At 48.8% G+C, this 25,748-nt stretch overlaps 1 long non-coding RNA gene across 1 annotated transcript in view; it reads right to left on the reverse strand.

Annotated features, from left to right (window-relative positions):
- LOC128346948 (uncharacterized) overlaps positions 1–25,748 on the reverse strand; it is a 92,371-nt gene that overhangs the window by 48,736 nt on the left and 17,887 nt on the right. The gene's annotated exons all lie outside the window — the stretch shown is intronic.

Below are 25,748 nucleotides of genomic sequence, written 5' to 3' on the forward strand. Positions count from 1 at the left end.
CTGATGGTGTGCAGATATGGGGCAGGCAGGATGAGCGGGGGGAGCCAGCTCTGTACTAGACTCAGGTTCCAAGGGTGCTGCCCCAGTGAGCTCAGGCCCTGCAGGAACTACCTTGGGGGACTCCAGCCCTGGGTCAAGATCCAGAGCTGATGCTGGATCTTGATCAGTTCCAAGGTCTAGTGTCAAGATCCAGAGCTGATGATGATCCTACCTCCTCAGCGTCTGACTTAGGGTCACCTCTGTGGAATATATGGACATAGGAAATGGCCTTGTTTTGAGTCAGACCTTGGTGTGTCTATCTCAGAATTGTCTACACTTACTGGCAGCAGCTTCAGGTCTTCAGGCAGGAGTCTTTCCTACTTGGAGATTGAACATAGGACCTTCTGCATACAAAGCAGATGCTCTACCAATGAGATACAGCCCCATTCCCATCACTGAGCTACTGTGAGTGGGGACTTTGGGAGATATTGTCAACAATATCCTGCACTATCCTCCAAGGAGCTCAGGGCTGTGTAACTTGTATTCCTACCCATTGGAGACAGGTGGAGCCCTGCAGCACAGGGGTACATTTTAGGACAGCTTTCTGCTTGGAGCAACGGCCAAAGATGTCATCCACCCACTGCCTGTAGCCTGAAATGTTTCACCTGAAGGATTCTCTCATTTCATTCTGCTGCCTGTATAGCCCAGACACCAGTCAGGGCCAACAAGGTGGGGACCTTCAATACAAACTTGAAACGTGTCACTGATGCCATGCAAAAACTTATGGAAGAGGCAACTGCATTGTCTCCCGTTCTGCTGCAGGCTTCTTGCAAGTCTCGGAGGAGGGGGGAGAAGGTAGGTCTTCTGCCTCCCTCCCTCCTTCTTTCTGCTGCAGCAGCTGCTCGAAAATTGAGAACGCACACTTCATAAACGTAAAGTGTTTGTCAGACAGCTGTTGGTAAACATTACAAATTATTCTGTCTCATCCTGAGCGCAGGGCCTTCTCACACTATCCGGTGGAGAAACATCAAAGTGGCACATTATGTGCTTCCCTCGCAGGGAAATGCAGCCCACTTTATAGTATGAGGTTGAAAGGGACAGAACGTCGGAGGGCAAACGTGACCCCCGAACTTCCGCTATCCCAGGACTAATGGTGGGTTCGCTCTAGCGGTGCTATGAATTTCAGCACCATTGGTAAGCAGTGTATGTGTCATGATATTCTCTCAAATAACCCTTGGGAGTTGTCTTTTGAGAGATGCCAGCATTTCTTTGTAACGAGATTCCTAGTCCCATGAGAGTTGGTGTACTTTAGTGACTAAGAAACGGAGCTAGGAATTAGGAAGTCCCTGGTTTGAATGTTATATCTGCCGTACACTCGCTACAGGGTAGGGCGGTGCAGTATGTCGGTCTGACGGGCTTCTTAGCTCCAATATGCCCTCTGTCAGGCATTATTGAAGGGAGTTCGATCACAACAGGAGAGACCCCCAGCAGTCAGAACTCCAAGTAAAATCGCTCTTGTCATGGCAGAATCCTGTTGGAGTTCTGCCATCCCTGTCGGGCCCAGCTGTGCAAAAGAGAAGCTGCTACTCAGTGAGAGGTAGCTTCTCTTTCACCTGGTTTGGGAATTGAAAAATTAAAGGGAAACCTCTTTAACTTTTCAATCCCCGCAAAAGAATGTTGGCTGACGGAGCCTTGTGCACTATGTCAGCCAGTATCTGCAAAATCTAGCAAGTCTCCTTTAAGTCCCAAAAACGTCTCCAGAGAGTGGGCAAAGCCAACCACCCTGACTAACCAGCAACCTACAAAAGCCGACATTAGACTGCAGACCTTTTCTGGTGCTCTGGTGTTACTGGCCAGCTCTTCTGCTTGCTCAGAGCTGTCCAAGGTGCTGACCCTCCCTGCCCAATCCTTGCTATCTCTTGGTGGTGTCTGAGATCTGAATCCCACCCCCAACTCCTAGGACTCTTGCCTACATTCAGGACCCCTGCTTGGCCAACACTGGGAACAGGATACTCTGGCAATGTCTTCCCAAGTTTGAGTTGCATTGCAGAAATACATCCTTAGGGCAATAGCCCAAGAAAACAGAAGATAAAAAAAGGAGACGGTGGGTGGAATCCCCAAGCCAAGCTGTTCAGGACTTTAAAAAGCTCCACATTGTCTCTCAAGAAACTCCACCAGCAATGTGTTCAATTACAGAGTGTTAGAGCTGCAAGAAACTGTTGAGGTCTTCTAATCCAAAGCCCTACTCACTGCAGGAAACTGCTACAGCATCTCTGACATATGCCTGGGAATGACCCCTAAAGCACTGATGCTAGTCAGAGTAGAAGGATGGATGGACCAAAGGGTTGACTCACTAAAAGGTTCTTTCAGGCTCTGCTCACTGTCTAAGATTTGGCTGGCAGGGATTAGAGCCAAGGCCTTTTCGACTGTGGCCCCTCAACTTTGGAAGACCCTCCAAGAAGAGCTTCATCATGCTTCCTTTCCCTGGGTTTTAAAATATATCCAAAGGTCCATCTTTTTAGATTTGTTTTTAAATGTTTTACCTGTAGCTTATATATCATGGGTTTTTAACTTTCAAATTTGGTTTTAACTGGGTCCGGCTTTTAGTTACTTTTTTATGAATTGTATTAAATGTGTGTTGTTTTTGTGTTTTGTTGGTTTTATTAATTTTCTGAGCTGCCCTGAGCAATATAGCACAGGTGGGGTGGGGCATACATATTTTATATAAATAATAGTAATTTAATTAAATATGATGTTGCTGCTTTGTAAACAGTAGTATTTCCCTGACTTGACCCTTGTTCCCCAGTCAAAAAACCCAGATATGTTCTTGACCTACCTTTGAGGGTTGTTACAAAGGCCTGCTAGATCAAAGCAATTTCTCCATTCGATGATTGATAGATATGGAGATGAAAGACAATTAAATGGAACAAGAAGACAAACACTTCAGGTTTGTTTACTGTGTCTTAAAGCCTCCCGCTGTTTGATCCCACACTCTTGCTTACAACTAAGATTTTTGTGCTACTTTGCCTCCATCTGCTCACACAACTGGTGCGGTCACACTGACCCACGCACAAACGCATCTCTCTACCTAGCTTCAAGATGGAGTGAGAAGGTCTTATGCTCAGCAGCTAAAACACACACGTGGGGTGTGGGGGATGTTTTCAAACTTTTCCTAATTTGCATTGACTTATAAAAAAATTGGGGGCTTATCAAAAATGCACGTGTTTTCATATTCTGGGTTTCATTTTCAGTATTCTCAATCACAGATGCACAAGAGTTTCTCTTTTTGTGAGGCGTGTGTTTGTAAGCTTAAGAGTACAAAACCCATGATGCAATGCAATCACCATTACCTATGTACAAACATCTTTGGGGCTTTTAAACAAAGCAAGCAAATGACCTAAGGTGTAGCAGCCTCACACTATCGATTGACAATGATTTTTCAGACTTTCAAATGGTGGTCTTTCCCAGCCCGATCTGTAGATGCTACCACCAGGGTCCACCTAGGGTCTTCTTCATGCAAAGCAGATGCGATGAGCCTAGCATATGCAGCCACCTTCTGCTGAGTCAGACCCTTGGTCAATCTAACTCAATATTCTCTACACTGACTGGCAGCAACTCTCCAGGGTTTCAGACAGGGACTTTTCTCAGCCCTATCTGGAGATGCCAGGAATTAAATCTGGGACAATGCAGGAGGCTTCTGAATACCAGTTGCAGAACAAGAGAGAGAGGGTATGCCCATCTCCTGCCTGTGGGCTCCCCAGAGGCATCTGGTGGGCCCATGTGGAAAACAGGATGCTGGACTTGATGGGCTCTGGACCTGATTCTGCAGGGCTGTTCTCATGTTTTTTATTACTTTCTGCAGTGAGCTCTACTCTAGACCAGTCTTGACCCAGGAGCAGATGAATGATGGCTTCTAAGTCTGCCTCTTAGAGAACCGGCTGCAGCTTTTTCACCCAACAGAAGGGATCTTTCTCATTGCTCTCCTTAGCTCACCAATTGCCAAAACTAACACCGAAAAGGGGGTGAATGAATTCTATAGCAGAATCCTAGAATCAAAGAACGTTAGGACTAGAAGGGACCTTCGAGGTCTTCCAGTCCAACCCCAGCTCAGAGCAGGCATCTGCTGCAGCATCCCTGATAGGTGGCCATGCAGCCTCTGTTTGGAAACCTCCCATGATGGAGAGTTCACCACTGCAGGGGGTAGACTCTTCCACTCCCCAACAGCTTTTACAGACAGGGAATGCCCCCTGATGTCTAGCCTGAATCCACTTCCTTGTAATTCCAACCTTTTGGTTCCAATGTTTATTAGAACCCCAAATGTTCCACTTCAGAAGTAAGTCTAGGTATGATGGGACTCCAAAATCCAGTATAATACTCCAAGGGGAAGAAAGTATGTTCCTGGCCTTTTTTTACTCCAGAATCACAGGGCAAGAACAGCTAAGGTCAGCCTCAGAGTAAGCCAGGGGAGGAGGCCAGCTTCTCCTCCTCCTGGTTCACTGCATCCAGCCGGTTCCCTCTCCAAGGTAATTCCAGATCCCATGCTCAAGAGTAGCCCTCATCATCGGCTGCATTGGCTTTAAATGCCCTGGGAGAAGGGGTGTGCAAGCCAGCTTGAAATCGAGCCGGCTCGACCTCGAACCGGCTCGGCTCGAAGGCTTGACTTTGAGCCAAGTTCAACCTCGAAGTTCAGGCCTGGCTCAAGGGTGGAGAGGGTCAGTAAACTTGGTTGTTTTTTTTAAGGAAACAAAAAAGGGCTGTGGTGGTCATGGGAGGGGAGTCTCCAGCGGCTGCCCATCCCCCCGGCCTGTCCCTGGGCTGGTTAGGCCCGTTTCAGGGATGTTTCAGCCCTCTGTGCGTGTGTGGTGCCCTTGACAACAGTATGTTTAAACAATTTCACTGCTCCCTCCCCACTTGAGCCAGCCCAAACCTTTTCAAATTTGAATGGAACTGGGCCCGGATTGAGTGTGCCCCAAACCAAACTGGACCCAATTCAGCTCGAGTCCAGTTCAATTCAAGCCAAACTGGGTTTTCCAGTTTTGTGCACACTCCTAGTACAGAGCTGACAGGGCTTAAAGCCTACTCCAAGCCCCGCCCCCTCCCTGGTCTCACTTCCTGCTTTCTGCCATGCCCAACATGGTGGTGCCACTGGAGCTGTTCCCTGCAGCTCTTCTTGCCTTGCCTGCTCAACCCCACCGGGACCCATCTGGCCTGGAACCACCAGAAGCCCCAAAGGAGGGACGCCTCGCTCTCCTTCAGACTCCACTGGGCCACGCAAACAAACAGGTAATACGGCATCATTATATTAGATCCCGCAGAGTTGAACAACTATAGGCCTGTCTCCAACCTCCCATGGCTGGGCAAGGTAATTGAGAGCATGGTGGCCTTCCAACTCCAGGAGGTCCTGGAGGAAACTCATTATCTAGACTCATTTCAAACTGGCTTTCAGGAGAGCTATGAGGTGGAGACTGCCTTGGTCGGCCTGATGGATGATCTCCAGTTGGGAATTGGCAGAGGAAGTGTGACTCTGTTAGTCCTTTTGGACCTCTTGGCGGCTTTCGATACTATCGACCATAGTATCCTTCTGGAGCGTCTGAGGGGGTTGGGGGTGGGAGGCACTGTTCTACAGTGGTTCCGCTCCTACCTCTTGGACTGATTCCAGATGGTGTTGATTGGAGACGGTTGTTTTTCGAGATCTGAGCTTAAGTATGGCATCCCTCAAGTCTCCATACTTTCTCCAATGCTTTTTAACATCTACATGAAACCGCTGGGAGAGATCATCAGGGGATTTGGAGCTGGGTGTTACCAGTATGCTGATGTCACCCAGATCTACTTCTTCATGTCAACTTCTTCAGGAGGTGGCATATCCTCTCTAAATGCCTGACTGGAAGCAGTAATGGGCTGGATGAGGGAGAATAAACTGAGACTGAATCGAGATAAGATGGAGATACTTATTGTGTGGGGTCAGAATTCCAGAGACAATTTTGATCTCCCTGTTCTAGATGGGGTCACACTTCCCCAAAAGGAACAGGTTCGCAATCTGGGAGTACTTCTGGATCCACACCTCTCCCTGGTTTCTCAGGTTGAGGCAGTGGCCAGGGGTGCTTTCTATCAGCTCTGGCTGATACGCCAGCTGCATCCGTTTCTTGAGATGAACAACCTCAAAACAGTGGTACATCTGTTGGTAACTTCCAGATTTGACTTCTGCAATGCACTCTATGTGGGGCTGCCTTTGTATGTAGTCCAGAACCAGCACAGCTCGTGAACACGCCTGGGGGCGGGGGTGGCGGGCAGCTTCTTTAACTGTAAACGGAGCCGGGTGGGGAATCACCTCTGCCATTCACCTGGCTCCCACGGATGGAAGCCCCCGCCAGCGGCCAGGTGAGTCGTGGAGGCGATTCCCCGCCGTGGGGGCTGCTGGGTGGCACGGAGCACCAGCTCCGTTTACAGTTAAAGAAGCTGCCTGCCACCCCACCGGAGGTGCATTCACGAGCCGCCCCTGGTCTAGATGCTTCAGTCAATACAGAATGCGGCGGCCAGGTTGGTCTCTGGGTCATCTCGGAGAGACCACATCACTCCTTTGCTCACAGTTACACTGGCTGCCAATAGGCTTCCCGGCAAAATACTAAGTGCTAGTTATAACTTATAAAGCCCTCAATGGCTTAGGCCCTGGGTATCTAAGAGAATGTCTTCTTCATTATGAGCGCCACCACCCATTGAGGTCATCCGGAGAGATCCGTCTCCGGTTGCCTCCAGCTTGGCTGGTGCCCACACGGGGACGGGCTTTCTCGGTTGCTGCCCCGGGATTATGGAATGCGCTCCCTACTGAGAAATGATCCTCCCCATCTCTGACAATTTTAAAAAAACATTTGAAAACCCACCTCTTCACCCAAGCTTTTTCAGTTCTTTAAAATTTTAAGGTTTTAATCTGCGGGTGATTTTTAAATTGTTTTAAGATTCTTGTGTATATTTTAACTTGTTTTATGCTATTGTTAACTGCCCAGAGATGAAAGTCTGGGGCGGTGTACAAATTTGAATAATAAATAAATAATAAAAATAAAATACCCAGGAAGACATTTGCACTGGGAATTCTGATAGCATCCTTGATGCAACTGCATGCTAGATTTTGGGCTTTGGGTCAGCATCCAGGCATAGTCTAAATCAACTTTGGTTGCATCAGCTCTGTGATTCTTCTATAAAACAGTGGATCAGTACTTTGGGAAGCATCGCTTTGGACCACCCTGTAGTGTTAGAGTGAGTATGCCTTTCGGTGACTGTACGCGCGTTTCCTGGAATGAGGGGACACCAATTAAATAACGAGAGGGCCTGGGACAGGGAGGAGCACAGAAGACAATCCTCAAGCCACGGGGAGTGTGGCTTTAATTATTAAGGAAGCAGAACGGGGCACCTCTGCCGTCGCTCCTGTGCGGATAATCCACCAAAGTGACAAGTTAGCTGAAGTCATGAGAACCGATGCACCACCTTGGCCTCCCCGACACCCCCACCCCCGTTCAAGGAATGTGCCGTAATTGGAGCGACATGGTGGAAAATCAGGCTGAATGAATGAGGTCACCTGCTTTATAAATAATTCATCAAACATGCGTGTTAATACAGATTCCCCTTGTGCGCCTGTCAGGGGGAGTCAAAGTGAAAGGCAGGGAGAGAAAGACGGATGGACAGAAGGAAGGAAGGAAGGACTGCACAGAAGGTAGCTAAACAGAAGGAAGAGGAGGGAGAGAGAACATACATACACACAGAAGGTAGCTGGAAGGGAGGGAGTGAGGGATAGATAGATAGATAGATAGATAGATAGATAGATAGATAGATAGATAGATAGATAGATATGCAGAGAAAGGAGGAAAGATGATTTGCATTGCCGCATTGGTATTTGCAAAAATTGTAAGTAGCCAATGCCATTGTAGGAGAGGCATTCTCACGTTTGCCTCTGTTGGAAGGGAATGCCTCTCCTGAAGCTGGCACCCACTGTAACATGTACCTTCCTGCATGTACCAGCTACAAAAACAAAATGCTTGTATTTTGTCTATTCTCATACAAATTATGTAGATTTAATGAATTCAAAGGCATTTGACTCGTTGTACTACGGCATGTGTGGCTTCCAAAAGGGAAAAAGTGATTCCAGATAAGAGAGGACTCTAACCTTTGGTGTTAAACAATGTTGAAATTTTTAAAAAGGGAAGATTATCCATTTCACCCTCATTTACTGAGGCAAGGCCTATACCACAACAGCTATAGACCTTGCCCCAGTAGACGAGAATGAAGTTTATCATCTTCTCTTCTTTTAATTCCAACAGTTGTCAGTGACAGCCCCAATCTAAACGGACCCATGATGACTGTGTGCTTCTTGGAAGTTGTTCCTCGTCACTTCAGGGTTGCCCTTGTGTTACCGCTATACAGAGTTACCGCTATCCCTCCCAAGGAAATGCACACACCAGCTTTTTCTCCTCCAAAAAGTTGGTGAGGCCATGGGTAATTAATTAATTAATTAAAATATTTCAGTACTGCCCTCCAACCTTGACAGACCCCACAGAGTAGTGAGGTGGTGGTGAATGCTTGACCATCCAGTTTGTCTATGGCAAGGATTCTCCAACTTGGTTCCCCAGTTGCTGTTGGACTACAACTCCCAAGGGCCCAAGGCTGCAGATGAAGCAAGTTGTAGTCCTACAACATCTGGTGACCCAGGGATGAGAACCCTTGCATTACGGATTGCCTGCTCCCTTGTGAACCTGTCCGCGAAAAAGGCCCTGCTTTCTGCCACAGCACTGGCAGGAATCCCATTGGTGGGTACCAAAGACAAGGCCTCCTCAGTGTTGGTCCCTCATTTATGGAACTTTCTCCATGGAGAACCACAGGGTCTCCTGTGTATAAAGAAGCTGAAGACCCTTTTTTTATTCCAGGAGCCACTTGCCCTGTGTTGCTGCTTTGATTACTGTGATTTTAATTGGTTAGGAACATGGGACGCTGCCATATATCAAGTCAGACTATTGGTCCATCTAGCTCAGTACTGGCTATGCAGACTAGAAGTGGCTTCTGTGGGACTGCAGGCAGGAGTCTTTCTCAGCCCTATCCCGAGATGCCAGGGAAGGAACTTGAAACCTTCTGCATGCAGATGCTCTTCACAGAGTGGCTCCATCCCCTAAGGGGAATACCTTACAGTGCTCGCACATGTAGTCTCCCATTGAAATGCAAACCAGGGTGGATAGGAACATAGGAACAGGAAGCTGCCATATACTGAGTCAGAGCATAGGTCCATCTCGCTCAGTATTGTCTACACAGACTGGCAGCGGCTTCTCAAAGGTTGCAGGCAGGAATCTTGGAGATGCCAGGGAAGGAACTTGGAGCCTAGACGCTCTTCCCAGAGCAGCTATATCCCCTGAAGGGAATATCTTACAGTGCTCACACTTCTACTCTCCCTTACATATGCAACCAGGGCAGGCCCTGCTTAGCTAAGGGACAAGTCATGCTTGCTACCACAAGACCAGCTCTCCTCTAAAAAAAAAAGACCAGCCTGTTCCTGTGTGAACTTGCCTGGGCTTTAGGTTCAGCCCAAGAGGCCCTGCTTTCTGCTCAAGCATTGTTAGGATTCCAATTAGAGTACCAAAAGACAGGGGCTCCTCCGTGCTGGCCCCTTGTTTATGGAACTTTCCCCCAATGAGAGCCACCTGGCCTCCTATCTATATAGAAGCTGAAGACCCCTTTTTATCCCAGGAGCCATTTGCCGTGTGAGGATAATGTCTTGCTGCTTTAATTACTGTGATTTTAATTGGTTGTTGAGCACATTGTACTTATGTGGCTTGGGAGAGTTCTTCCCCTTCTTGTAAGTCACTTGGACCCTGTTCTAAAAGTGGGGCAAAATATTGAAATATGTAGTGGGAGCTGTAGTCCCACACAATCTGGAGGGCCCAAGTTTGAGAATGCCCGTTATGAGCAGGAAGCACATAAAAGCCACCTAATGGCGCAGCGGGGAAATGACTTGACTATCAAGCCAGAGGATGCCGGTTCGAATCGCTGCTGGTATGTTTCCCAGACTATGGAAAACACCTCTATCAGGCAGCAATGAAATAGGAAGATGCTGAAAGGCATCATCTCATACTGCACGGGAGATGGCAATGGGTTAGAGTGCTGGACTAGGACTGGGGAGACCCGAGTTCAAATCCCCATTCAGCCATGAGACTAGCTGGGTGACTCTGGGCCAGTCACTTCTCTCTCAGCCTAGCCTACTTCACAGGGTTGTTGTGAAAGAGAAACTCAAGTATGTAGTACACTGCTCTGGGCTCCTTGGAGGAAGAGCGGGATATAAATGTAATAATAATAATAATAATAATAATAATAATAATAATAATAATAATAATAATAATAATAATAATAATAAATAAATAAATAAATAAAAAACCTCTCCTGTATTCAACCAAAAAACCCCACAGGGCTCTGTGGTCGCCAGGAGTCGACACTGACTCTACATCACACTTTTCTTTACCTTTACTCTACTGTGGATGCACACAAAGCGATAGCACAACTGGCATGTGCTTTATTATTTTTTTAGGGAAGAGAGCTGGTCTTGTGGTAGCAAGCATGACTTGTCCCCTTAAGCTAAGCAGGGTCCATCCTGGTTGCATACGAAAGGGAGACTAGAAGTGTGAGCACTGTAAGATATTCCCCTCAGGGGATGGAGCCGCTCTGGGAAGAGCATCTAGGCTCCAAGTTCCTTCCCTGGCATCTCCAAGATAGGGATGCGTGAGATTCCTGCCTGCAACCTTGGAGAAGCCGCGGCCAGTCTGTGTAGACAATACTGAGTTGAGATGGACCAATGGTCTGACTCAGTATATGGCAGCTTCCTCTGTTCCTATGAACATGATCTCTGCTTCCACCCTCCGGCTGAGTAAGCCTGGCCATTCTGTTCTCCTTATGCGTGGCACACTACCTGTGCAGCACAAACATGAAACGCCGGTGAACCCAGAAGGGGGAAAGAGCGGCTGCGTCAAAAGGGCTGATTGAGGTCAGGGTATCTGCAAGTGGCTGGCGGGGGACGCCATCGGAGCGAACAAGCAGCTCAGTTCTGCACCGGAGACATCTGGAAAGGCCAGACAGCAGTCCCGGTGGACATTGTTAAGAGCTTCATTACTGCCTCCAGCAGCTGGATGGGGACTGGCGGGAGGAGCTCAGAGCTCTGCTTGCTGCTGCGTTGTGGGAACAGCTGAGGAAGGAGGGCAGAGATTGTTTTTGTACCTTCCCCAGAAACAACTGAAAGGCTCGTGGAGGCTTGTTCCTTGCCCCACCAGATTGTTTCAAAGCCCAAGCTTCCTGTTTTAGTAGAGGACAAGGAGACGGAGAGCTTGTCGCTCCAGGTGCCCTGCTTAACCTTGTACCCCTGAACGTGACAGTAAAACAGAGGTGGGAAAGGAAGCGAGTCAGGGCTGGAGGGAAGCTGGTTGCTTTAACATTAATAGTGTCATCGGCTGACAACCAGATGAGCCCTGTACTCGTGCAAATATGTGTGCTAGTGCAAGGACATTGTCCTTGCTATCGACACGCAGCACTTGTGCAAGGTTGCTGTGCTTGTTGCAAACCTGTTGCACAAGTGCGAGGAGGTTGTGCTCACTGCAGACACATCACACTAGTGCAAGGGGGTTGTGCTCACTACAAGCATGTTGCACTCGTGCAAGGATATTGTGCTCACTGTCAATGCACTGCACTAGTGCAAGGAGGTTGTGCTCACTGCCAACATATCACAAGGTAGCAAGGATGTGCTTGCTACAAACAAGTTGTACTAGTGCAAGGATGTTGTGCTCACTGCAAACATGTCACAATAGTGCAAAGATGTGTTCGCTATAAACAAGTTCACTAGTGCAAGAATGTTGTTCTCACTGCAGTCAGATCACAATAGTGCAAGGAGGCTGTGCTCACTACAAGCATATTGCACTCGTGCAAGGATATTTTGCTCACTGTCAATGCACTGCACTAGTGCAAGGAGGTTGTGCTCACTGCAAACATATCACACTAGTGCAAGGATGTTGCACTTGCAACAAACAACTTGTACTAGTGCAAGAATGTTGTGCTCACTGCAAACATGTCAAAATAGTGCAAAGATGTGCTCGCTACAAACAAGCTGCACTAGTGCAAAAATATTCTGCTCATTGCAAACATATCACACTAGTGCAAGGATGTTGCGTTTGTTATAAGCAAGTTGCACTAGTGCAAGGATGTTGTGCTCACTGCAAACATGACACATTAGTGCAAGGATGCAGCTCTTGCTACAAATATGTTGCACTAGTGCAAGGATATTGTGCCCACTGCAAACATGTGATTAGTGCAAGGCTGTTGCATTTGCTACAGACATGTTGCACTAGCGCAGGGATGTTGTGCTGACTACAAACATGTCACACTAGTGCAAAGATGCTGCGCTTGCTACATACATGTCGAGCTAGTGAAAGGCTGTTGTGCTCACTGCAAAGATGTCGCGCTATGCAAGGAGGTTGCATTTGCTCATTCCGCTATGTATCCACCTGTATCAGGACTTCTGCTGTGAATTATTCCTCAGGCCATATACGTTGCAGGGAATTATGCAAAGCTGTGTACTCTCCTTGCTGCACGAGCACAGTATTTGTGCAAGCAGCTCAAGAGCACAAGAATGAGTGACTCTGAGCATCTGCTCAGCTATTGTGACTGTGGATAATGTGGTCCATCAGCATCTGAGGACCCAAGGCTGGGAACTTCTTCAGTGTGCAATAACTCACCTAACTACCAAGCAGCCAGGTAAGGGAGCAGGAGGTTGCCAGGGCGGGGGAGTGGGTGGGAGGAGTCATTTGGTTTCGTGCTTCAGGTGCCAAAATGTTTTGGGCCCCTCCCCTTCTATGCCTGGTGTGGGGCTGAATCCTGATGACTGTCAGCAGCAACAGGCCAATCAGTAAAAACCCTCTGGCCGTATCTGACTAAGAGGCCACTAGCTGCCTGCTTCTACTGCATTTTCACATCTAGATTCAATCTCCAGATGTATCTCGGGGCAAGTCCTCAGATTAGCAGATCTCCAGCTCCTTCCCTGACCTTGCGGTTCTCTATTCCACGTGGGGCTGCATGCATGCATGCAGACCTCAGCCTTTTTAAACCACCCCCCACACACACACTTCCATTCAGCACTGACATTAAGCAAACCTCCAGGGTGCTCAGAAACCTCAACCGCCCTGGGGCATTTGATAATCTTGACAGCCAGTCCAACTTGGCTTTCCAGCTGGGCACTGCCTCCCTAACCATCATGCCCTACACTTTCCCCCACAATTCCTTGGGGGGCATGCCCACTCTCTCCCACCCTATATTGACAGAGAGAGAGAGAGAGAGAGAGAGAGAGAGAGAGAGATGGATGGATCCAAATGTTTCAAAAGAACATCTTGGAGACATTTGCCGTCTGTTCCATTTTCTGGGTAATTGAACAGGTGGCGTTGAAGCATCTTAACTGGGGAGTCCTCCCCCCCGCCCCCCGCGATCCAGTTTTTACACCCACTGGTGCTAAGATCCCTGCTGTGCTGAGGTGGATCCTTTGGCAAGGGAAAGCCGGTTGGCAGAGGCCAAGAGGAGAGAGGAAAGGCTGCCTGCTCGGCGGGTCCCTTGCTTTTCTCCCCCCAACTTGGCCTGCGCCGACTTGAGTCGGCGATCATAAAAATGGTAATCAGACAACTCATTAGCAGGAGTGGGAACCAGAGTGTGTATGCCCCGGGTTGATTGCTAGGCGAAAGCCACAACCTTAGCTTTCTCTCCCGGCCGATCTGCCCTGGGGGTGGAGAATAAAAAGGAATTCATCTCCCTTCCCGGCCTTCTCTGCTGGCTCGTGCCTACAGACACAAATTAACTGCACGGCTCGTTTCAGCATCCTGGCTGGCGCGCGCCTCTGTCATTCAGCAGCTGCCTCTGGGCAAATCGATATCAGGCTACCAATTGCCGCCGTGACTCCGGTGGCCACTTAATTAGGGGCACGGGGTTGCTGGGGCAACAGCCGGCATCCTCCGGAAAAGAACACGTTGGCCCCGGAACGGAGCATCAAGCCTGCATGACTAAATATCCTGCCATAAACACTCAAGATGGGAAGTGAATTTTCTCGGGGCTCGCCGATAGTGAAAGGGCCTTGGTGGCTACTAGAAGAGCCATTGAGGAGGAGAATGGTTTTGTGGTAGCAAGCATGACTTGTCCCCTTTGCTAAGCAGGGTCCACCCTGGTTTGCATTTGAATGGGAGACTACGTGTGTGAGCACCGTCAGATATTCCCCTTAGGGGCCGCTCTGGGAAGAGCAGAAGGTTCCAAGTTGCCTCCCTTGCAGCATCTCCAAGATAGGGCTGAGAGAGATTCCTGCCTGTAGCCTTGGAGAAGCCGCTGCCAGTCTGTGAAGGCAATACTTCGCTAGTCGGACTCAGTATATGGCAGCTTCCTATGTTCCTTTGTTCCTGAGATGCATGCTGGATGGGCCCTGGAGGGCTGGAGGGCTGGAGAGAAAAAGTGGGTTCACACACCATGTGGAACCCGCTTGCCAAAATGGCAACTGACATGTCTGGGGCTGTCTGAACCCACACCAAGGCAGGAACTTGAGATTCACTCAGGCCCTCAAACCGAGATCTGTAACCAAGATTGGAAGTTGGCTTGCTGGAACAAGTGCTGTCCTCACTGAGGGGCGCGTTACATCTGAACCTACGCTCTTCATGAACCTCTGCCTCGTTCCAGATGAGCCCCACCCCTTTCCCCTTTGGGGCCCATGGCTGCAAAGACTCGCAAGGCAGTCTGGGATAACATCCAGGGCCTCACTAGGCGGCCTGGCCAGGGGGTGTGACTCTGGCTCAACGCAGCTACCTCTGGACTTTCCTTTTAAAAAGCTGAGGGGGCCCTGAAAGCTGAAGCAGGCCCGACACGGAGATGCTTTGCAGAAAATAGGAGCTTTGAGGAAAGATTTGAAGGGGGGAAGGAGGGTTGGTGCTGTGCAGATGTTTGGAGGGAAGTCCAGGAATAAGAGGCAGCAAGGGAGAATGAAAATGTATTATAATAATAATAAAGTTGGTTGTTTATTTATTAATTACTAATTATTACGCTATTTACACACAGTCTACCAGATGTTATTGACTGGATTTGGTACTTTAATTATTGGACCCTTTCCAAGGATCTAGGATAACTAAAGAAGAATTAAAGATATCACAGTAGTATTTGTGCTGTCCAGAGTAGTGTGGCCTTCTGCCGCTGATGAGTTGTAATGCTATTGATGCCCAAGGTGATGAGATGGTTTTCAGGTTCTTTTGGTACTGCACCAAAGGCACCCACAACTATTGGCACCACTACTGTTTTCATTGTTGTTGTTGTTATTGGCGGCTTGTTGTCAGTGGTGGTGGTGAGACTTTCCAAGTGCCTATTGCTTGCTTTGGGTGGGGGGCGGGGGGGGCTGACACTGTTTTACAGACTGGCACTGTCTCTGGGTGCTTGCCTGCACTCAAGACCAGGAGAGCCGGTCTTGTGGTTGCAAGCATGACTTGTCCCCCATGCTAAGCAGGGTCCACTCTGGTTTGCATTTGAATGGGAGACTTGATGTGTGAGCACTGTAGGATATTCCCCTCAGGGGATGGAGCCGCTCTGGAAAGAGCATCTAGATTCCAAGTTCCCTCCCTGGCAGCATCTCCAGGATAGAGCTGAGAGAGATTCCTGCCTGCAACCTTGGAGAAGCCACTTCCAGTCTGTGTAGGCAATACTGAGCTAGATGGACCAATAGTCTGAATCGGTAGAGAGCAGCTTCCTCTGTTCCTACTTGTTCATTTTAAACAAACCGATATTCTAAGCATGCTAGAGATCTCCAGTACTGTCTCCTTGCAAGAAGGTTGCTCCTGGAACCTCCTACTAATTGGGGTATTTTAAAAAAAAGTCCTCTCCCAGGCCTGATCCCCAGTGGGAGTTCTTCCTTACAGTTGCTAAGCAACGGACATGTATTTCCTTTCACTGTCCACGTTAAGAACCAGCAGCGAAATGGCTAACCAAGGGCTGAAGCTGTAGGGTGAGAGGTGGGCGATATGGAGGGAAAGGTTCCTACCCGGCTTCTTGGCTGCTTAGAACTTGGCTGCTTAGAGTTGAAAGGGACCTTTGAGGTCTTCTAGTCCAGCCCACTAGTCAGTGCAGGAATCTGCTACAGTAGGAGTTCTCAAACTTGGGTCCCGCAGTGTGGCCAGAACCTAAGGGGTATACTTGTGAGTCAAATGGGCCGTAACTCAAAATTTGGCTTTTAAAAAGCCAAATCTGGCAACACAGGTCCCCAGATGTGTTTGGACTACATCTCCTATCATCCCTGCCACAATGGCCTTTGGCATTGGCAATGGGCTTTGGCCACTGTGGCTGTGGATGATGGGAGTTGTAGTCTAGCCATATCTGGGGGCCTAAGTTTGAAAACCCACATGCCACAACATCCTGGACAGATGGCTCTCCAGCTTCTGTCCTGCCCTCTGGAGCATCAGAGACCCCTCTTTCTCTATGAACAGCCCTTATGCTATTTGAAGATAGTTCTCCTATCTCCCCTTAGTCCTCTCTTCTCCAGCCTAAGCATACCCAGCACCATCAACTGTTCCTCAGATTACTTAGTTTCCAGACCTCTCACCATCTTGCTTCTCTGAACTCATTCCAGTTTATCCTTCTTAAAATGCGGGGCCCAGAACTGGACACAGAATTCCAAGTGAGGTCTGACCAGCATAGAACAAAGAGAAACCATTACTTCTTATAATATGGACACCATGGCCGCGTTCACATGTAACGTGGAACCGCGGGTCCAATGCACCCACAGTTCTGCTCCCCTGCCCGCTCTCCTGTTCGCATTCGGACAAAACGGACAGGAGGCTCTCTGCAGTCAGGGAGACTGCAGAGAGGAGGGCGAACTGGCTGTGTGGGCTTCGTTCTTGCTTGAAGGACAGTCTGTACAGCCAATCATGGCCACAGAGAGGGAGGCGCTTCCTCTCTCAACTCCGATTTGAGCGAATGCAGCCTCCAGTGCTGCATTCAGACGCCATCCTCTGAGACCTGTTATGAGCAGTGAACTCACTACAAACTGAAGGATCAAATTGGAGTCTGTAGAGCACAACCTCGGGTCAGTTTAGGAACAGGGCTAGAGTTGCACACATTCAGACTTAACGGCTTGGCAACCTCTGCCCCCTGCAGCTCTGGTTTCGTGTTATGTGCGAATGCGGCCTTTGCTTCTTTTAATGCAGTTGAGGAGTGCATTGGCTGTTTTAGCAGTTGCATCACACTGCTGGCTCATGTTCAACTTCTCGTCCACTAAGACCCCTGGGTCCCTTCCACATGCCCTGCTGCCAAACCAGGTGCATTGAGTTTTTGTTGCCTAATGCAAGACGTTAAACTTGTCTAATGTATGAATATATAAATACAATGAATATTTATGTCCCACTTTTCAAAAAAGAGTTCCCAAAGCGGTTTAAAGGTAAAGTGTGCTGTCAAGTCGATTTCGACTCCTGGCATCCACAGAGCCCTGTGGTTTTCTTTAGTAGCATACAGGAGGGCTTTACCATTGCCATCTCCTGCACAGTATGAGATGATGCCTTTCAGCATCTTCCTATATCACTGCTGCCCGAAATAGGTGTTTCTTATAGTCTGGGAAACATACCAGCAGGGATTCGAACCGGCAACCCCAAACAGAGACCCTTCCCACATCATCTTCCCCCTCCCAACATGTTCCCCTTTCCAGCATGTGTGATGTGTAAATCACACATGCTGGAAAGCACTTTAGATCCTAAGCATGTGAGTTTTACATCTCAAGGATTGTCCCTGAATCAAGAGACTTGACAATAAGGAATATAATTAATCATGGGCAAATTCCAGCTCTGGAATGGGCTCAGCTAATACAAGTTTTTCCCCAAGATATCTGAAAATAATTCATTTTGGAAAAGGTTGTCTGTTCCAGAAAGTGGACCCTATTCATAATGAGCATGATGTGGTCCAAATGCTTCAGCTGTACGTCATTGCTGCCCTTTCCCTCCACCAAAACATCTGTGGTGGTGGCAGTAATAAAGCCCATATTCCTCTCTCCCTCCTTCACACTGAAATGGCAATGTCCCTTGCTGGGGACCCTGGGAAAAGCAGGTGTCCAGGGAAATGTATTTCTCCAGGGCACCTAAATAGTCAGCATATACATTAGACACACACACACACACAGAGAGACCATTTGAACAGAGACCAGAAACTACATGTCCCACAGCAACTAATGCTGGCTCAGATGGGGACCAGATGAGCCCCTTCCACTAATTTCCAAACTTTATCACTAAACAGCATACTTTGTCCTGCCAAAGGCAAGGGGCAGCCAGACCTCAACCCAACAGGTAGCTGTTTCATCAGTTTCTAGTCCAATCCATCGGAATAAATTCAAGACTGTGATCTGAACACATGACAATTAAGACTTTTTAAAAGCTTGCTGAAAAACAGTATATAAATCCAGGGTTCTCAAACCTGGGTCCCCAGATCTTGTGGGACTACAGTTCCCATCATCCTAAGCCACAAAGGCCAAAGGCCATTGTGGCTAAGGATGATGGGAGTTATAGTCCCACAAATGCTAAAAACTGAACTTTTCACGACTGACAGCTGGGGAGAAGGAACATCCAACCAGATCCAACATCTGCAGACGCGAGTTTTACAGCATCAAATACTGCCAATTTGACAGCATCAAACACTGCCAGTTTGAGAATATCAAATACTGCCAGTGCTACATACTGCTGCATGTCAGCTACCAGCTAATCATCAAACTGCCATTTCATGTGAACTATCAGATACAGTAGAATGCTAAAAACTGAACTTGTCAGGACTGACAGCTGGGGAAAAGAAGCATCCAACCAGATCTAACATCTGGGGGCCTGGGTTTGAGAACCCATGATATGAATATTCATAATTATCATGAAAACATCTGCCAAAAGATTGTTGACCACTGCACTGAAGTCACAGTCCAAGCATTAAGGGCAGGGTGTGGGGATTTCTGCACTGGCGGCGAACCTATTTTGGATTTCTACACACTGCCTGGCACACAGAGGGTGCAGTAAATTCTCCCCACAGCACTATCATGAAGAAAAGACACCGGTGGAATTTTGCTGGCCACTGGATGGCTGGAGTTCAATTGCTCTGGGTTTGCTCTGCTCTGCTATTTGTGTCTCACCCTGGAGCGCTCGGCAGCCTAGATTCCCAGGAGAGCTTCTCTCTCCGTCTCTCTCACAGTCTACCTGGACACAGCTGGAGTGCTTCTTAATAAGGCTCGCAGACCCTGTCGCCAGCAGCTTCTCCTCAAGCCCTTGCCAGAAGGGACCCGAGGAGAACCCTTCTTCTCTCGTAAGCACTGGCAAGAGAGAGGGAACAGAGAGTGGATGACAAAACACGGACTAAACACCAGGAATCCAGCCAACAGGCATGGCGCTCCGTATCAGGCACTCAGAACCTGAGAGCTTGCAGGCGAAGGTGCACCTAGGTAATTTTGGAGCCTGGACCTAAAGACCTTTGGAGACACACACACACACACACACACACACACACACACACACACCCGCTGCAAGTAAAGCATCATTTTTTAACACATAGGTTCTTGAGGGCACAAACCAAACCACCCAGGGAAGACTAAAAAGGATTTGGGGGACCCCGGGGGTGTGGAGACGCTAGGCCTTGGCCCAGAGGTCCAGGGGTGAGAATGCCTCTGCTTGCAGGATCAGCTCCCAGCCACTGAAAGGTTGCAGACAGCCTGAAGGAGAAGGGCAGGAATGGATCATAGAGCCATAGGATCTTAGAGCTGGAAGGGATCTTGGTGGTCTTCTAGTCCACCCCCTGCTCAGCAAAGGAATCTGCTACAGCAGGGTTTCTTAACCGTGGGCCCCCAGATGTTGATGGACTCCAACTCCCATCATCCCCAGCCACAATGGACATGGCTGGGGATGATGGGAGTTGTAGTCCATCAACATTTGGGGGCCCGAGGTTAAGAAACCCTGAGCTACAGCACCCCTAATGCATGCCATCCAGCCTCTGTTCGGAAACCCCCAGGGAAAGGGAGCCCACCACGACAGGAGGCAGACTGTTCCACTGTGCAACAACCCTTACAGTCAGGGAACGCTTCCAAATGTCCACTGTTTCCTTGCAATACATATAATAATAGGATTTAAGAGCTGAGAGGGACCTTGGAGGTCTTCTAGACCATCCCTGATCAGTGCAGAAATCTGCCCCTAATTGATGCTGTCCAGCCTCTGTTTGAAAACCTCCAGTGAAGGAGAGAACACCGCTGCACGAGGCAGGCTGTACTGCTGTCCAACAGCAATTCCAGTTAGGAAATCCATCCTAATGTCTAGCCTAAAGCTGCTTCTTTGTCATTTCAAGCCACTGGTTCTAAGAACATAAGAACAGCCCTGCTGGATCAAGCCCAAGGAAGCCCATCTAGTCCAGCATCCTGTTTCACACAGTGGCCCACCAGATGTCACTGGGAGCCTACAGGCAGGAGCTGGGGACATGCCCTCTCTCCTGCTGTTACTCCCCTGCAACTGGTACTCAGAGGCATCCTGCCTTTGAGATTGGAGGTGGCCTATAGCCCGCAGACTAGTAGCCGATGATAGACCGCTCCTCCATGAAGTTATCCAAACCCCTCTTCAAGCCATCCAGGTTGTTGGCTGTCACCACATCTTGTGGCAGAGAAATCCACAAGTGGGTTATGTGTTGTGTGAAAAAGTACCTCCGTTTGTTGGTCCTAGATTTCCCGACAATCAGTTTCATGGGATGACCCCTGGTTCTAGTGTTATGGGAGAGGGAGAAGAATTTCTCTCTTTCCACTTTCTCCACACCATGCATGATTTTATAGACCTCTCTCGTGTCTCCCCGCAGTCGTCTTTTTCCTAAACTAAAAAGCCCCAGGTGTTGTAGCCTTGCCTCATCAGGAAGGTGCTCCGGGCCCCTGATCATCTTGGTTCTAGGTCTGTCCTCTGGATTTAGCCTCCTTCTGGATGCCTTCCTACCCTTGTAGGGTCCACCCTTGGCCAGGTCGGTGGCTGATGGCAGGGGATCCAGAGTAGGGATGTGCACGTATTGAGATTCGTGCACAGATTTGAAGCTGACCTGGTGGGTGGGGCTGCCAAACCTGATTTGACTGTTAGAGGGTGGGGCAGAAGCGGGTGGCGAGCAGCATCTTTAAAACTTAGGACATCAGGTCCTTACCTGCTCATCTTCTGCTCCATGCAGCTTCCTCTCCTGCCAGCAGCCTGCATGCACCAGTGGTGCTGCCCCCCAGGTGCTTGCACGGTGTTGCAGCAACGGCACACATATGGCCTCTGCGCATGCGCGAAGGCCATGTGCGTGCCACAGCGCCACCGCCACAATGTGAAGGCTGCTGGGGGAATTGCCACCACAGCCGGAAGATGCGTGGAGCGGTGGATGAGCCAGTAAGGACCTGCTGTCCTCACTTTTAAAGGTGCTGCTCGCCCCCCTCCCGCCCCGCCCTCCAACAATCGATCAACGTAGGGATTTGCCTTCTGATAAGTCAGACCCTTGATCCAGCTAGCTCAGTACTGTCAACCGGGACTGGCAGGCATCTTTCCCAGTGCAACCTGGAGATGCTGCCGGGGATTGAACCTGGGACCCACAGCATACAACTGGGACTCCAACGTCGGCCACCAAAGATCAGATTCCTGCACTGAGCGGGGGGGGGGGTCGGGTCAGACTAGAGGACCTCAAAGGACCCTTCCCACTCGAAATGCCTGTGATTCTATCAAGTTCTCAGCAGAAATACAGAAATGGGGGGCTGCAGAATGGAAGGATGAGGACAAAGGGCCCGAGGAAGGTGGCAATGGGGTATCCCACTGCTCGCCAACCCGAAGGTGTGCTGGGGCAGGCACAGAGCAGGCAGGTTTCCCCTCCGGAGGAGAAGCAGCTGCCAGCCTGGGTCTCCTCCCTCGCTCCCTGCTTGCGTTGCTGTTGTTGTTAACTGTAACTGTAACATTGTTTTACTCCCTTGATCTTGACAGGGGAAGTCGGAAGGCAAGGAGCCTCTCGGGGGAATCGACATGGCCCGCTTTCGGCAGCTTTAATTAGGCATGTGAAATCCCCTCCGACAAAAGTGACACTAAGCAAACTCAACACTGGAAAAGATGAGTGTTGCGAGGTGGGGTGGGGGATGAAATTGCTCTCGAGCAGAGCGTGGCGTCGACAGCAGACAGGCACCGGGAAATATAGAACATGACAGGGAGGGAAGGCAGCAGAGAGAGCATTTCGTCCTGGACCGGACAACCCGAGGCCTTCCAGCTGTTGCTGGACTACAACTCTCATCGCCTTCAACTGTCCATCTGGGGATGATGGAGGTGTAATCCGGCAACAGCTGGAAGCCTCAAGTGATCAGCAGACCCTGATCTAGTCTCGCCTACCCGTGGTACATTTCTAAAATGATAGATGCTGGGCCGAATTTTTAAATAGGTCTTAGTGGACAACGAGCTGAACATCAGCCAGCAGCGTGACACAGCTGCTAAAAAAGCAAATGCAATCCTAGGCTGCCTTAACAGATGCATAGTGTAAACCTGCTGTAAACTGCCCTGAGCCATTTTGGAAGGGCGGTATATAAATCGAATAAATAAATAATAATAATAAATAATAATGTCCAGCGGAGAGCTGGTCTTGTGGTAGCAAGCATGACCTGTCCCCTTAGCTAAGCAGGGTCCGCCCTGATTGCATATGAATGGGAGACTTGATGTGTGAGCACTGCAAGATATTCCCCTCAGGGGATGGAGCTGCTTTGGGAAGAGCAGAAGGTTCCAAGTTCCCTCCCTGGCAGCATCTCCAAGATCGGGCTGAGAGAGATTCCTGCCTGCAACCTTGGAGAAGCTGCTGCCAGTCTGTGAAGACAATACTGAGCTAGATGGACCAATGGTCTGACTCAGTATATGGCAGCTTCCTATGTTCCTTAATTCAGATCATGAGGAGTATTCATTCTAGTTTATTCTCCGCTAGCCAGACGTGACTCTGAACAGTGGCTGAGATAAAGTGCAGCACCTCCTGCATATCACAATATAACATTCACGAAGGTGTGCAAGTGTGCTCCTGATTCAGTGCAAAAAATGCACATCGCAGTTGCACACCACTGTGTGACCATTATTGCCAGTGGCTGCACTGTTGTGCAACTCCAGCAACATGATTCTGACACTGGTGCAAGAGTGCACTTGCGCAACGGAGCAAATGTAACATGGCGACATGCACATAACACAGCATGTCAGCCACTGTGCCCAGTTCCGGGCATCGCATTTTAAGAAGGACATAGATAAACTGGAAGGGGTTCAGAGGAAGGTGACAAAGACGGGGAGGGTCTGGAAACCAAGTCCTACCAGGAACGTAGGACAAAGTATACCTAGACTTCCAAAAATCTTTCAATGAAGTTCCTCATCAAGGACTCCTGAGAAAACTTAGCAGTCATGGAATAAGGGGACAAGTACATGTGTTGAAGTACAAGTACATGTGCTAACTGGTTGAAGAACAGGAAACAGAGGGTAGGGATAAATGGAGAGTTTTCACAACGGAGGGAAGTAAGAAGTGGGGTCCCAGAAAGATCTGTACTGGGACCAGTGCTTTTTAATTTATTCATAAAGGATCTAGAAGTTGGGGTAAGCAGCAAGGTGGCCAAATATGCAGATGATACCAAACTCTTTCGGTAGTGAAATCCAAAACTGATTGTGAGAAGCTCCAAAAGGATCTCTCCAAACTGGAGGACTGGGTGACAAAATGGCAAATGCGGTTCAGTGTTGGCAAATGTAAAGTGATGGACATTGGGATGAAAAAACCCCAACCTCAGGTATATGTTGATGGGATCTGAGCTGTCGGTGACTGACAAGGAGAGGGATCTTGGGGTCATGGTGGACAGTACGTTGAAAGTGTCATCTCAAAAGTGCCAATTCCATGCTAGGGATCATTAGGAAGGGGATTGAAAATAAAACTGCTAATATTATAATGCCCTTATACAAAACTATGGTGCGGCCACACCTGGAGTACTGCTTACAATTCTGGTCACCACATCTTAAAAAAGGACATTGTAGAACTGGAAAAGGTGCAGAAGAAGGCAACCAAGATGTTCAGGGGCCTAGAACATCTTTCTTATGAGGTTAGGCTACAACACCAGGGGCTATTTAGTTTAGAAAAAAGACGATTGCAGGGAGACATGATAGAGGTCTATAAAATCATGCATAGTGTGGAGAAAATGGATAGAGAGAAATTCTTCTCCTTCTCCCATAACACTAGAACCAGGGGTCATCCCATGAAATTGACTGCTGGGAAATCTAGGACCAACAAACAGAAGTACTTTTTCACACAAAGCATAATCAACTTGTGGAATTCTCTGCCACAAGATGTGGTGACAGCCAACAACCTGGATGGCTTTAAGAAGGGTTTCGATCACTTCACGGAGGAGAGGTCTATCAACGGCTACTAGTCGGAGGGCTGTGGGCCACCTCCAGCCTCAAAGGCAGGATGCCTCTGAGTACCAGTTGCAGGAAGTAACAGCAGGAGAGAGGGCATGCCCTCAACTCCTTCCTGTAGGCTTCCATCCAGCGGCATCTGGTGGGCCACTGTGTAAAACAGAATGCTGGACTAGATGGGCCTTGGGCCTGATCCAGCAGGGCTGTTCTTGTGTTCTTAACAGCTGAAGGACCTGGGGATGTTTAGCCTGGAAAAGAGAAGACTCTGAGATGATAGAATAGCCATCTTCAAATATCTGAATGGCTGCTGCACGTAAAAAGGAATTGACTTGTTCTCCGTTGCTCCTAAGAATTGGACTAGAATCAGTGTATTGAAATGTCAAGGAAGCAGATTTAGGCTAGACATTAGAAAGAACTCCCTAACAGGCAGTGGAATCATCTGCCTCATGCAGTCGTGGGTTCTGCTTTGCTGGAGGTTTTCAGACAAAGGCTTGGCAGGCTTCTGTCAGGAATGCTATCGGTCAGGGATGTTCAACTTCGACCTTCCTGCAGATGTTGGCCTACCGTTCCCATAATCCTTGGCTATTGACTGCTGTGACTGAGGATTCTAGGAGTTATCATCCAAAAACAAATGGAGGGCCGAAGTTGAGCTGCCCTGCTATAGGTGGGGCTGGACTAGAGGACCTCCAAGATACCTTCCAACTAACATGATATGATTTTTACACATCTGAAACCCCAGAATCACATCTATATTGACGTGAAAGAGTTTCCACTCACTGATGCAGTGGCAAGGTGCAAGCACTCTGTCCATGCTCAAAAGCACTATCTCTTGTGACTTCATGCATTCCAAGGGACTGGAGAGGAGAGCTGGTCTTGTGGTAGCAAGTATGACTTGTCCCCCTAGCCAAGCAGGGTCCACCCTGGTTGCATTTGAATGGGAGACCACATGTGAGCACTGTAAGCTATTTCCCTCAAGGGATGGAGCTGCTCTGGGAAGAGCAGAAGGTTTAAAGTTCCCTCTCTGGCTTCTCCAAGATAGGGCTGGGAGAGATTCCTGTCTGCAACTTTGGAGAAGCCACTGCCAGTCAGTGTAGGCAATACTGAGCTGGATGGACCAAGGGTCCAATTTGGTAGTCAGATGGAATTCCTATGGAACTCCTATGGAATTCTCTGCCATGAGATGTGGTGATGGCCACTAGGTTGGATGGCTTATAAGAGGCTTAGACAGAGCCATGAAGGACAAGTCTATCAATGGCTACTAGTCACCTCCAGGGCTACTAGTCACCTACTATAGGCCACTTCCAGCCTCAGAGGCCAGATGCCACTAAATAC

Source organism: Hemicordylus capensis, chromosome 2 (assembly GCF_027244095.1).
Source record: "Hemicordylus capensis ecotype Gifberg chromosome 2, rHemCap1.1.pri, whole genome shotgun sequence".
NCBI lineage: Eukaryota > Metazoa > Chordata > Lepidosauria > Squamata > Cordylidae > Hemicordylus > Hemicordylus capensis.